Genomic DNA, 11,108 nt, shown 5'->3' on the forward strand with positions numbered 1-11,108 from the left:
CATCCCCCTGCCTCCTGCCTCATACCTGTACATGGCCACCATGCCCAGTTCAGCAGCCCAGGAGGGGAGACGAACTCTGATCCTGCAGCTCTACTGCTTGAAGCTCGTCTGTGGCCCCTCACTGCATTCTGATTCAAACCTTCATGTGCCTGGCTCCAAGCTCCCCCAGCCTTACTTGACACCGTGCTGGCCGATTCTCAGCACACTGATCCCCCTTCCACTGTGGCTCTTGGGGGGTCAGGGCTGGACTCTGACTTTCTCTGCATTGCCAGGGTCTGGCACCCAGAAGCGACTAAGCAAATGCGTCCTGAGTCCATTTTCCCCTTCTGTTAGTATGTGCTGGGCTCCTACCCTGCTCAAGCGTCTATGCCAGGCTCGGAGAGTGCCCTGCACATTCACGAGCCTCCCCTGGATGGGGCATCGGGAATCACGCACACGGCCGAGTGCCTGTTGTTGCAGTGAATGCCACGAAGGAAGGTTCCAGGCTGCGGGAAGCCTTGGCCGGGGACGAACCGCTGAACCAAGGCGACACTGGAACCGTACATCTCGGCTCCTCTGGGAGCGCAGGGCACCCCCTCAGGCCTCCCCGCCGCCGCCACTCCCCAGCGCTTTGTGCCACAGGCCAGGGAAGGCACGGAGATCTTGCCCAGCCCTTCCCGAGGCCCTGGGCCCCCGGGCAAGTCGCAGGCCGGATGGGGCGCCCTGGCACCGGCCTGGGCTGTACTCACTGGTTCGTTTGTCTAACAGCTTTACTGCGATCTGATTCAAAGTCCTGGCCCGTCGCCTACTGAGCATGTGCAGTCCCGTGACCTCTCGTGTGTTCACCACGTGTGCAGCCCCCGCCGCTGTTCATCCCAGAAGAGTTTCATCCCTGCAGAGACCCCACGCCCACTAGCCAGGAGCCCGCAGTGCCCCGCCCCCACCCCAGCCCCTGGCAGCAACTCTACACTCGGGCTCTAAGAAGTCCCTGAAAATGCCAGGCTGCTCGCCCCAGTGAGCGCCCTGGCTCTGCCACGTTCACCCCGGGGTGGAGGTGGAGACCGTCCCCTCGGAAGCCTGCGTACCCCCTTCCCGGTGGCCCTGCACAGAGCGACAGGTTTCCATTCCAGATCCCAGCTGAGGGGAAAGGGGGGGTCGACACCTGCTGGGTGTGTCCTTCCCAGACTCCTGACTGTGGTCCGTCAACCCAGCCTTGGAAGTCACGCTGGGGGAGAGCGTAAGGCAAGGGGCCGCACGAACTTCTCCAACCTGGACCCCGAGGACACACTGATGGCACCCCGAGGGCTTTGTAGCGAGACATCCACAGCTGGAGCTAAGACAGGACCAAGCATGCCTAAGGAGTTACCTGATCAGCAGAGGTGAGCGCTGCCAACCGGGCCGGGCGGGGAGGCTTGGGCTGGCGCCGTGGGCTCGGGTGGGATCGGCAGAGAGCTCCCGTCTGCTGTCAACCCTGCTCCTCAGTGTCGGGCGCCCGGGCCCTGCGTAAGAGAGCTCTCCGCACAAGGGCATTCTCCCCTTTGGGTGTCAGATCTCCTTCACTTTTTCTTCTTTTACTGCTTTTAAAGGAAACCCAATTGTGTCCCAAGTCCATAAACTTGCACTTGTTAAATATAAGTCAGAACGTTGTGGGTGGTGACCGTGGTTATGTGCACGGGTTTGACTTAGGACACCGACTTCGTGGCTAAGATCCTCCCTCGTAAGGGCAGGGGGCTTCCAGATGGTCTGTGAAGCCCTTCCCAGGACTTAAGACTCCCCTTCATACATCAGCAAGCCCCATACCTCAACTCGGTGGGCGTGAAAACACTCCTGGCTGCACCCCCTACTTCCAGACTTCTCCCAGCCGCAGAGTCTGGGCGACGGGCAGGGCGGGTGGCACACAGGGGTCAGAGCCCCATTCGTTCTTAAAAAGCCAGCAAGGAAGAGCAAACAACCCAAGTGGGTAGAAGAAAGGACATGATAAATAGATGGAAAGCAGGAGAGAAACAGGAAAAACAGAGAGACCCGGTGCACAGGAGGACCCGGAGACCCCACACACAGAGCAAGAGCAAGATGAGGACGCGAATTCTGGAGGCTGCAGGCTGCATGTGGGACAGTGAGCCGGGAAGTCTGGGGACCCACACTTCCAAGGGCTTCCCCTCCAGGAGCCCCTGCAGTGTAAGACGTGGGAGGACCCCTGCGCCCCTGGCAGTGAGGAGGGGACAGCAATCCTGTGAAGCACCCAGAGCCTTCTCCAGCCCTCCCTTCTGCTGCAGTTGGTCTGGTGGAGACCCGGCCACCCTGCCGTGTCCCCGCGGTCTGGGCGCTGCTGGCCGCCCCCTCAGCACGTAGCTCCGCGTGGCCCTGGCCTGTGGGCTTCCCACAAGGTGGCAGCTGGGGCCAGGGTCTCCGTCACACTCCGGCTCATCCCTCGGCCACCCCTTAGGGCTGCCGTGTTCTCCATCGGGGGCACTGAAGTTCTGATGATCCCTTTTTTTCCAGGCCAGTGGCCGCCGTTCCCTACCCTCAATAATTCACGAGTTGCAAGATGGTGATGTCCTAATGCTATCATTCCTCTCACACTTGGTAGCTGGAATACTTGAATAAAGAAAGCCCTCCCCCACATACTGCAGCTACCCTCCGGCCCAGTTCACGTGAGAAAGGCAGGAAAAATGCGGACTCTTTTCGTCACTCGCCTGTCTTCCAGATAAGGACCTGATTCCGGTTACCCTCCAGAGGTGACCAATTTGGCTTTTTAAAAAATGTTATTGTGAATTCATGGGTTTAAACTTACTTGGGCGCTTTGGTCCCTTGCGATGGTCTTTACGGAAACTCGGTCGTCCCATCTCTGGCCTGTGCGGGCCTCCTCAAGCCTTACTCACTCACTCTATTTTTTTTTGAGTGACCAGCAGGAGAGCGTCTGCGGCCCCTCTCCGGTGAAGGAGACCCCCCTCAGCAGGCAGAAGCTATTACCTAAGCTTGTACATTTTTGAGACAGGATGAGAGTCCTGGTCACAGCAGGACACGTTGAATGGAGCTCCGTCTGCCGTCAGCCTGCCCTTAAAGCCTGGGGTCTTTAGGCCCCTAAGGACGGGCAGCCCAGCGGCAACTCTGTCTTCAGCCAGGGCGGTGGGCCCAGACGATTCTCGGGAAGGGCCTCGGGCAGCTCTGGATCCCTCCGGGGAAGTTCCGAGAAGCAGGTCTCTCCTGCAGTCACAAATATCCGTTCCTGGTTCCTTTGCTTCCTCAGTCCTGGGGGCTGAGGCGGGGTCTTCCAGGGCATTGGAAGTGACGTTCTCCGCAGCGGGACACGAACACCAGCGTGGGCGCCGTGGGAAGGTCCCCAGACAGACTGCAGGCCTCTTCTGGGGCCTGAAGTGCAGCGCTTCAGCCAAAGCGATTGGGAAGAGCCGCAGAGCAGACGCCAGCTGACCGGCCAGCCTCCTCCGTGCAGCCCCAGCTTTCGGAGCCCAGGCTTCCGCGAGGTGCGAGGGGGAGTCCCGCCTGCATGAGGCCAGGTCAGGGCAGCTGCCTCTCAGCAGTGCTCACAGCAGCCCCTTCAGCCCCGAGGACCTCGGAGAGCACAGCAGCCCCAACGCTCCGAGCAGGAGGGGCTTCTCAGCAAGAAGCCTGCACGGCACTCCCCCTTTGGTCCTTGGTGACAACACTGGCCTGGGATCCAACACCCGGCGCTGCCGCCTCGCCCCCAGCCAGCGACCTGCTTCGGAGCCTGCGTCCGTGCTGAGCCCCTCTCCCCGGGCACCTTCCCGTGCGTGGGGCATCGGGGACAGAAGGGGGGCAGCCCGCCTGGGCCATCTGCAGGTGGGCAGCACTCAGGAAGGGGGCGGAAATCACCTCTGCCCAAGTCGCTGAGCGAACAGCTCGTCACTCAGCGGCACGGCCCAGGTCGGGGCTTCTCTCCCTCAGGCTCCCAGGGCTTTCACTTCTCCCTTGCTGTCAGATCGTACGGTGGCAGAAGCCCTCCTCCGAGGAGCCCGCAGACCACGGTTCCAGAATGTCCAGCTCCGCACTTGGCTTTTATAACGGGGCTCGTCTGCTACGGAAACAGCAGAAGCTACCATCTCCGCAGGGGCCCGGCGCCGGCAGCTTCCTCTCCTTCCTGGCGTTGAGGGGTGTCGGGCGGGTGGACGAGCACACCGGAGCCCGGGTCCTGGGGTCTGAAGAAGGAGCAAGCTCTCTTGTCACACTCAAGCAGGGGGAACACTGCCCCACCTGGAAGGGACCACGGGGCCCGACACCCAGGGCAACCCCACAAGAGGAACCCCACCCCACGCGGCAGCTGGCTCCGCAGCCACCCAGCTCCTTCCTCACCCTCGGCTTCCCACCGCCTCTGCGCTTGGTCCCCCCAAGAGCTTCCGAGGCACAACCAGCAGCTGAGTGACATGCACCACATGGTGGGGAAGACGGGGCCGGGGCCAGGGAGCATGCAAGGCAGCCCACCCTGATACGGAGCTTCGTCTACACCCACACACTGACGCCTCACGCCGCGCCCCCTCCTAACACAGCCCAGCAGACCCCCACCGGCAGCGCAGACCTCTTGAGCCTGTGTCTACACATGAATGACGCTTCTTCAAGTCAGCCATGGGGAGGGACATTCCCACATATTCCCAAAATGTGCTGTGGGGGGAATATCTCTGAAGGTGGAGTTAGTTTGAAGTTAGGGCCTTTGGGAATCAGGAGGGGCCTGGCCTCCCACTTCTCTCTCCTTTTTTTTTTTTTTTAAGATTTATTTATTTGAGAGAGAGCAAGAGAGTGAGAGAGAGCACGAGAGGGGCGAGGGTCAGAGGGAGAAGCAGGCTCCCCACTGAGAAGGGAGCCTGATGCAGGGCTCAATCCCATGACCCTGAGATCATGACCTGAGCCGAAGGCAGACGCTTCACCAACTGAGCCACCCAGGCGCCCCTCGCTTCTCTCTCCTGGATGGTCACCTCTCCACAGGCTTCAGGTCGTGGACAGGCCTCTGAGGACGTGGACGGCACAGCTCCCCGAGAAGCCCCTCCTGCCCCCCAGCGGCCCCTGTGGGTCACTACGATGGACCCAGAGCCCTTTACCAGGCCTGCAGGATACTTCTTACCATCCCACATCTCAGAAAGGGAATACACGATTCGGGATATAAGTAGACTTCTTTACAGACATAAAACTTTAAAAGCATATAAAAATATAAAAAATATATAAATTTTAAATCTTAACATTTTCTGTGTTGCCTTTCCAAACCTAGGAGAGTGTGCAGCAGATTACCTCTCCTTTCTGCCAAAGGAGAGCTGAAATAGAATATTTTCTGTGGATGTGGGGGAAATTTTTCGAGCCCTGGGTGACGACTGTCTCACGTTCACTCCTCGCTGCCGCCCAGGAGCACCCCCCCCCCCCCCCCCGGCCCCAGGCCAAGTTTCGCCAGAATTTGTTTCTCGCATCACGTTTGCTGTCATGTGAATCTGGACTGTTAAAATTCCATTTCAGGTTTATATATCTCAGCTACATCTACGTAAATCTTATAATTTCTTGACCCATTTTCAGCAGCCTCTTCCACTGAGCGTGGTTTGGAGAAAATGTCTAAGGAAGACTGAGCGCGTGGACCAGCCCCTTGCGGGGCTGAGCAGGGGCGCTGAGCGGGGACAGCCCACCTGCCGCCGTGGCCCCTGGGCAGGGGTGCGAAAGCCGGGCCACTCGCCTCCCCTGAGCCGATCTCTGTTGCGTCCACAGCACAGCCCCCCAACCAGCCCTGCATCTTGGGGCCCCGCACTGAGCCCCTGCACACACTTCTCCTTGTGCAGAGGGGCGGCTCCGGTCCCGGAGCTCCGCGGGTCAGGGGTGTCTGAAGGCTGATAGTCTTTGTCCATTTTGCCTTTTCTCAGCACATTTTTCCCACCTGGCAAGGCCCTCCCCATCCCGGCCCTGTGCCCCCCAGCGCCGCCCCCAAGATAGGAGCAAACTTGCCAACACCGCCCACTAAGGGGTTTCACCCACCCCATCTTCTGCCAAGAATCAGAGCGAGAAAATCATTTTACCCTCAGATCTTGAATTGGAAAATACCCTGCTCCCTCCTGAATAAATGTGAGGTGCCCCGTCCTCGTTTCCCACTTTGGACGCAAGGGACCCTCGGAACAGCGTCATCTCAGGAGGCTTCCGTTGCGCTCTTGTGTTGGACGCCACCTTGTAAATAGGCAATCTTAGCATCACGTTGGCCCCTGAAGTGGTAAGTGATAAATTGGGGAAAATTCATGCCAGGATGATTCTAAGAACCTGACACTCAAGAAATAAAATGGAACGAAGTCATTAAGAGCCATTCCTGAGGTGACAGATTTTTACAGTTGTTTGGGAGAAAGAGAATTTCCAAAGATGGGCGGAACCCCCGTCCCTGGCTCAGGGAGGGGCACGCGTACCACGTCGGTCACCTGCACACAGAAGCACTCATCCGTGCGCATTAAGTACCTCGCCTAAGTTCTGTGTGTATGAAAGCAAAAACACCCATGACTTCAGAATGAGAAGAGCGTGAGAGAAGTCAGCAGGATCAGTGCAACAGCTGGGCGCTGCCCCCTCCGCGGGCCGCTCCCCACAGCCTGAGAATGGGAGTCTGTCCAGCCACCTGCCACAGCCTGCGGGAGGCTTCACCTCCACCTGCTCCCCCCTGCCCCCGGGGCACAAGGGCAGACCTCATTCTTTGCCAGCGAGGCGTGCGCCCACACTTACGTCACGGGCCCTGCTGGTGGTCCTTACGGGTCCTTCGCATTGATGAGCCAAGAGCAGTCTGGGTAGAGATGCCCCTGTAAGAGCTGTGTGAGCGTGACCTCAGGCCAGCTCCTCCAAGTGGGGCCAGTGCATTTCACATTTTGCGGAGGCAGGGATGCAGCATCATGGGGGGCCTGTGCCGCCCCCCAGGGCCTCCGGGGACTGTCAAACTTCCTTGAGTTGGGGGTGCCTTCTTTCATTTGAGTTTATGAGAGCATCATTAACTCTGTGAAGGGAAACAGATCTGAATATAGGGCCCTGGCGTCTCTACCAGCATGGACTCTGGTCCCCGGGGCCTGGCCATCCCGTACATCTGGAGGTGTATGGAGAGTAACAGAAGTTCCCTTGGGATCCTCTGTTCCCGTGACAGAAGGACAAACAGAAAACCAGAGGGGAGCAGTGGTTGGCCCCAGAACCTGACCAGATACCCCACCACTTCTATCCCTGTTCCCACAGTGGCCCACCCAGAGGAAAGCACAGCCACGGACTACCCTTCTGGAAGCACTGTGCCTGGGCGGAACAGAGGTCCCTTGGGGGGAGGAAAGGGACCCCACTATTGCAAGAACAGTGGGGAGACAGCCTGTGGGCTCTGGGGGGCCCAAACCTGCAGTCAGGAGCCCATTTAGAGGGGAAACCCGAGTTCCCAAGACCAAAGCCAACACCTCTTAGGACTAGAGAGGGTTTTGTTTGTTTGTTTATTTTTAAAGAATTATGTATTTGTTTTAGAGAGTGCAAGCAAGGGGAGGAGGGGCAGAGGGAGAGGAAAAGAGAATCTCAAGCAAACTCCACGCTGCGTGTAGAACCTGACATGTGGCTCAATCCCACCCTGACATCATGACCTGAGCTGAAACCAAGAGTCAGTCATTTAACTGACTGAGCCACCCAGGCAAACCGACAGGAGAGTTTTGATAAAAAACAGATGCCTCTTCTCATTCTTCCCTTGAAGAACCTACAATGTGCAAGAGGTAAAGCTTCCAAAAGTTAAAAACACATGTGGGTGCGTGCATGTGTGTGCATGTGTGCGTGCATGTGGGGGTGTGGGTACGTGCATGCATGTGTGGGTGCGTGCATGTGGGTGCATGCATGCGTGGGGTGGTCCATATGTATTTGAGGGTCATGCCTTCAGACAGAAGTGGAGAAAGTGCTCTCCCTTTGAAGAGACTGTTTCTTCCCCACTGCACATTTGGCTTCTGATTTCCTCAGATGAACTCCCGTCCCCCTTGTGTCTTACACAGTTCTCTGATTTTGAAATTTAGCCATCAACTGGTGAACACTTATGAAATCTTGGTATGGTGAAAGCTACCCTAGGTCTCATCCCAAAGCCAGAACCCATATCAGGAAACCTGATAGATTTGGCTACGCACACATTGAGCATCAGTGCATCACAAACAAAAGGTGAATTCCAGGGCGCCTGGGTGGCTCAGTCATTAAGCGTCTGCCTTCGGCTCAGGTCATGGTCCCAGGGTCCTGGGATCGAGCCCCGCATCGGGCTCCCTGCTCCACGGGAAGCCTGCTTCTCCCTCTCCCACTCCCCCTGCTTGTGTTCCCTCTCTAGCTCTCTCTCTCTGTCAAATAAATAAATAAAATCTTTAAAAAAAAAAAAAAGGTGAATTCCAAAGTTAAAAAAATGAACTGAAACATCGATGTGATGCACACAAGTACACGGGAGAGATGGGCTAAAGCCCTTAATGGACAGAGCTCTAGAGTAAGAAAAAGACACAGAGCCCAAGAGGAAAACAAAACATGCACAGGAACACGTACGGGCAATCTTCCAAATGGCCAACAGCAAAATCAAAAGATGCTCAACATCACCAGCAGTCAAAGGCATGAAAATCAAAGCAACAAAAAGCCTGTTCTCCGAGACCCCCCAAGACCAAACGGAATGAGCAGTGTGGCCAGCGGGAGACAAGGGGCTGCAGGGACACGGCGGGGGGACATGGCATCAGTCGGCGCCTCTGGAGGGCACCTTGGCAAAATACATGGTAGTCTTTGGCCCCGCAGTGTCTGTTCTGGGAATTTACCTCGAGGACATACTCAGGCCACTTCCAAGGACACACAGCAGCCCCTCACCTCAGTTCCCACGCTGGCCACGGTCCAGAAGCAGATGACCCTCCTTCGGACGGAGGCTCAGGCCCGCAGCTGCCTCCCGCTGCACCACACCCCTGCGCCCCTCATCTGCGTCCTCCTGCCACGTGGGCATCTCATCCTCTAACGGCGTCCAGGAAGGGTGAGCACAGGGCCACGTGACGTTCAGAGAGCGAGACCACGGCCACGTAACTTTCCCACGGCGTACTCTTACTGTCGTTCTGCTTTCTTATTAGCCATGTTGTTACTCCCTTCCTGTGCCTAGTTTACAAGCTGAGCTCAACCACAGGTACGTACGTGTAGGAGAGAACGTAGTCCGTGGAGGGATCGGCACTATCTGTGGTTTCAGGTGGCCACTGGGGGTCTGGGAACGTATCCCCTGTGGATAAGGGGCAGGGGGCAGGACTACCATATCATCAAAAATGTTCATCACAGTACTGTTTAAAAACTGTCACGAAACATACCAAAATAGTTACAGTCCATATCTCTGTGGAGTTAGGTTATTAATTAGATACCTTTTCTCAAACTCTTTGTAATGAACGAGTATTACTCTCACAATGAAAATATATGGTTTATTTTTTTTTTTTTTTAAGATTTTATTTATTTGACAGACAGAGACACAGCGAGAGAGGGAACACAAGCAGGGGGGAGTGGGAGAGGGAGAAGCAGGCCTCCCGCTGAGCAGGAACCCAATGCGGGGCTCGATCCCAGGACCCTGGGATCATGACCTGAGCCGAAGGCAGCCGCTTAACGACTGAGCCACCCAGGCGCCCTGAAAATATATGGTTTATTAAAGCAACTCACGGAAGCATCACAACAGTGATTTAATGGGTTTCTTGACGCTTGGCCCCCAAATTCCCCAGACTGGCAAATTCAGAAATGCCCCCCTTCTTATTCCCTGGGACAAAAAGCCTCTGGCTTTCATCCTGTCAAACCTCTGGAACTTACTAGACAGGAAAGGAACCCCAGCTCCCCCAGAGGCATCTGGGTGGAGGCCAAGGAGGCCAACGGGGACATACCGACCGACGGTCACTGGGTCTTCTTTCCATCTGCCTCTGTCACCAGCCAGGCTCTGAGCGCACCCGCCCTGGGACCCCGAGCAGCACGTGCCGCACACAGGCTGTGAGCAGGGGTGTCTGAGACATGAGGTCCGGTGGCCTGAGAGCAGAAACAGAACCTGACTCACCTGACGGGTGGTTCAGAAGACCAGCTCCCCTCCCCTTCGCAAACAGGCCACCGGGGATGTCCCTTTAGCGTGCATCTGCTCCTGTTAGAACCAGGTTGCAGGTCCGCGCACAAGGCCAGCCATGCAGCCCCCCCAAGCACAGAACCCCAGCCCCGCAGGCCAGGCCCAGGGCCCGCACTCCCAGGTGCTCAGAGGCCGGTTCCTGAGTGACTGAGCCATGCTTGCCTGGTTGACTCCTACCTGCCCGGCTTCCCTGGGAGGGTCACTGGCCTATCCTCAGCCTCCTCGGGTTCCTGATCTCTCAGTCTGGGGTGAGGAAACAAGGGCAGACTGAGAAGCAAGGGCCACAGCTAAAGGCACAGGCGGCTGGCGGCCTGGGCAGCTTTCCTGGAGAGAAAGCCGGCCCTGGAGCAGGCAGCCTGGGGGACTTGGGCTTGGGGGGCCGAGGTGTGGCGGCTTCCAGGGCCAGAGGGCAGGCTCAACTTGGAGCTCAGTGCACACTCGGGCTCGGTGCCAGGCCCACAGTGGACACCCATGGAGGAACTCCTAGTAACACCGCAGCCGGTCATCACAGCACCAACGTCAGGACGGACCGCCCCTCCGGCTCCCCACCTTCCAGCGCTCACTGGGCGCGCGCTCCCCGCGCCGCGCCGGCACCCCCGGGACGGGGCGGCCCCCAGCGCCAGGCCCGCCTCCGGCAGGGCGGGCGGGGGTCACACGTCAGCCACCCCGAACTCCCCGGCGCGGGGGCGCCCCGGGTCGGACGAGCCTGGGCGCCCGGGGCGGGACGCGGGGAGGGGGGGGCTGCGGAGCGCGCGGAGCTGCGGGGCGCGCGGGGCCGGACGCCGGGCGGGGGGCGAGGGCGGGGGCGCCCCGCAGCCGGCCGGCAGGTGGGCGCGCGCTTGCGGGCGGGGGTCCGGCGGGCCGCGCGCCTCCCCCGGAACTCGGCCGTGCCATTCCCATGATGCCCAGCCACCGGGCACGGCTTCCGGAGCGCGGCCGCCGGTAGGTCCGGGGAGGGGGCGCCGCCGCCGCCCGCGCCCGCCCGCCCCGCCCCCCGGCCCTGCGCGGGCCCGCCGCCTCCCCGGCCCTCCCCTCCCCTCCCCTCCCCACG

The 11,108-nt window shown here is 58.7% G+C and overlaps 1 long non-coding RNA gene across 1 annotated transcript; it reads right to left on the reverse strand.

The window, feature by feature from the left end:
• Positions 1-9,542: 9,542 nt before the first annotated feature.
• LOC116641173 lies at positions 9,543-10,598 on the reverse strand. The gene is made up of 3 exons (XR_004301144.1): positions 10,235-10,598; positions 9,828-9,966; positions 9,543-9,580 (listed from the first exon to the last, which is right to left on the reverse strand). It is a non-coding gene; the product is annotated as an uncharacterized LOC116641173 (long non-coding RNA).
• Positions 10,599-11,108: the final 510 nt, after the last annotated feature.

This window comes from Phoca vitulina, unplaced genomic scaffold (genome assembly GCF_004348235.1).
Source record: "Phoca vitulina isolate PV1807 unplaced genomic scaffold, GSC_HSeal_1.0 scaffold21, whole genome shotgun sequence".
Taxonomy (NCBI): domain Eukaryota; kingdom Metazoa; phylum Chordata; class Mammalia; order Carnivora; family Phocidae; genus Phoca; species Phoca vitulina.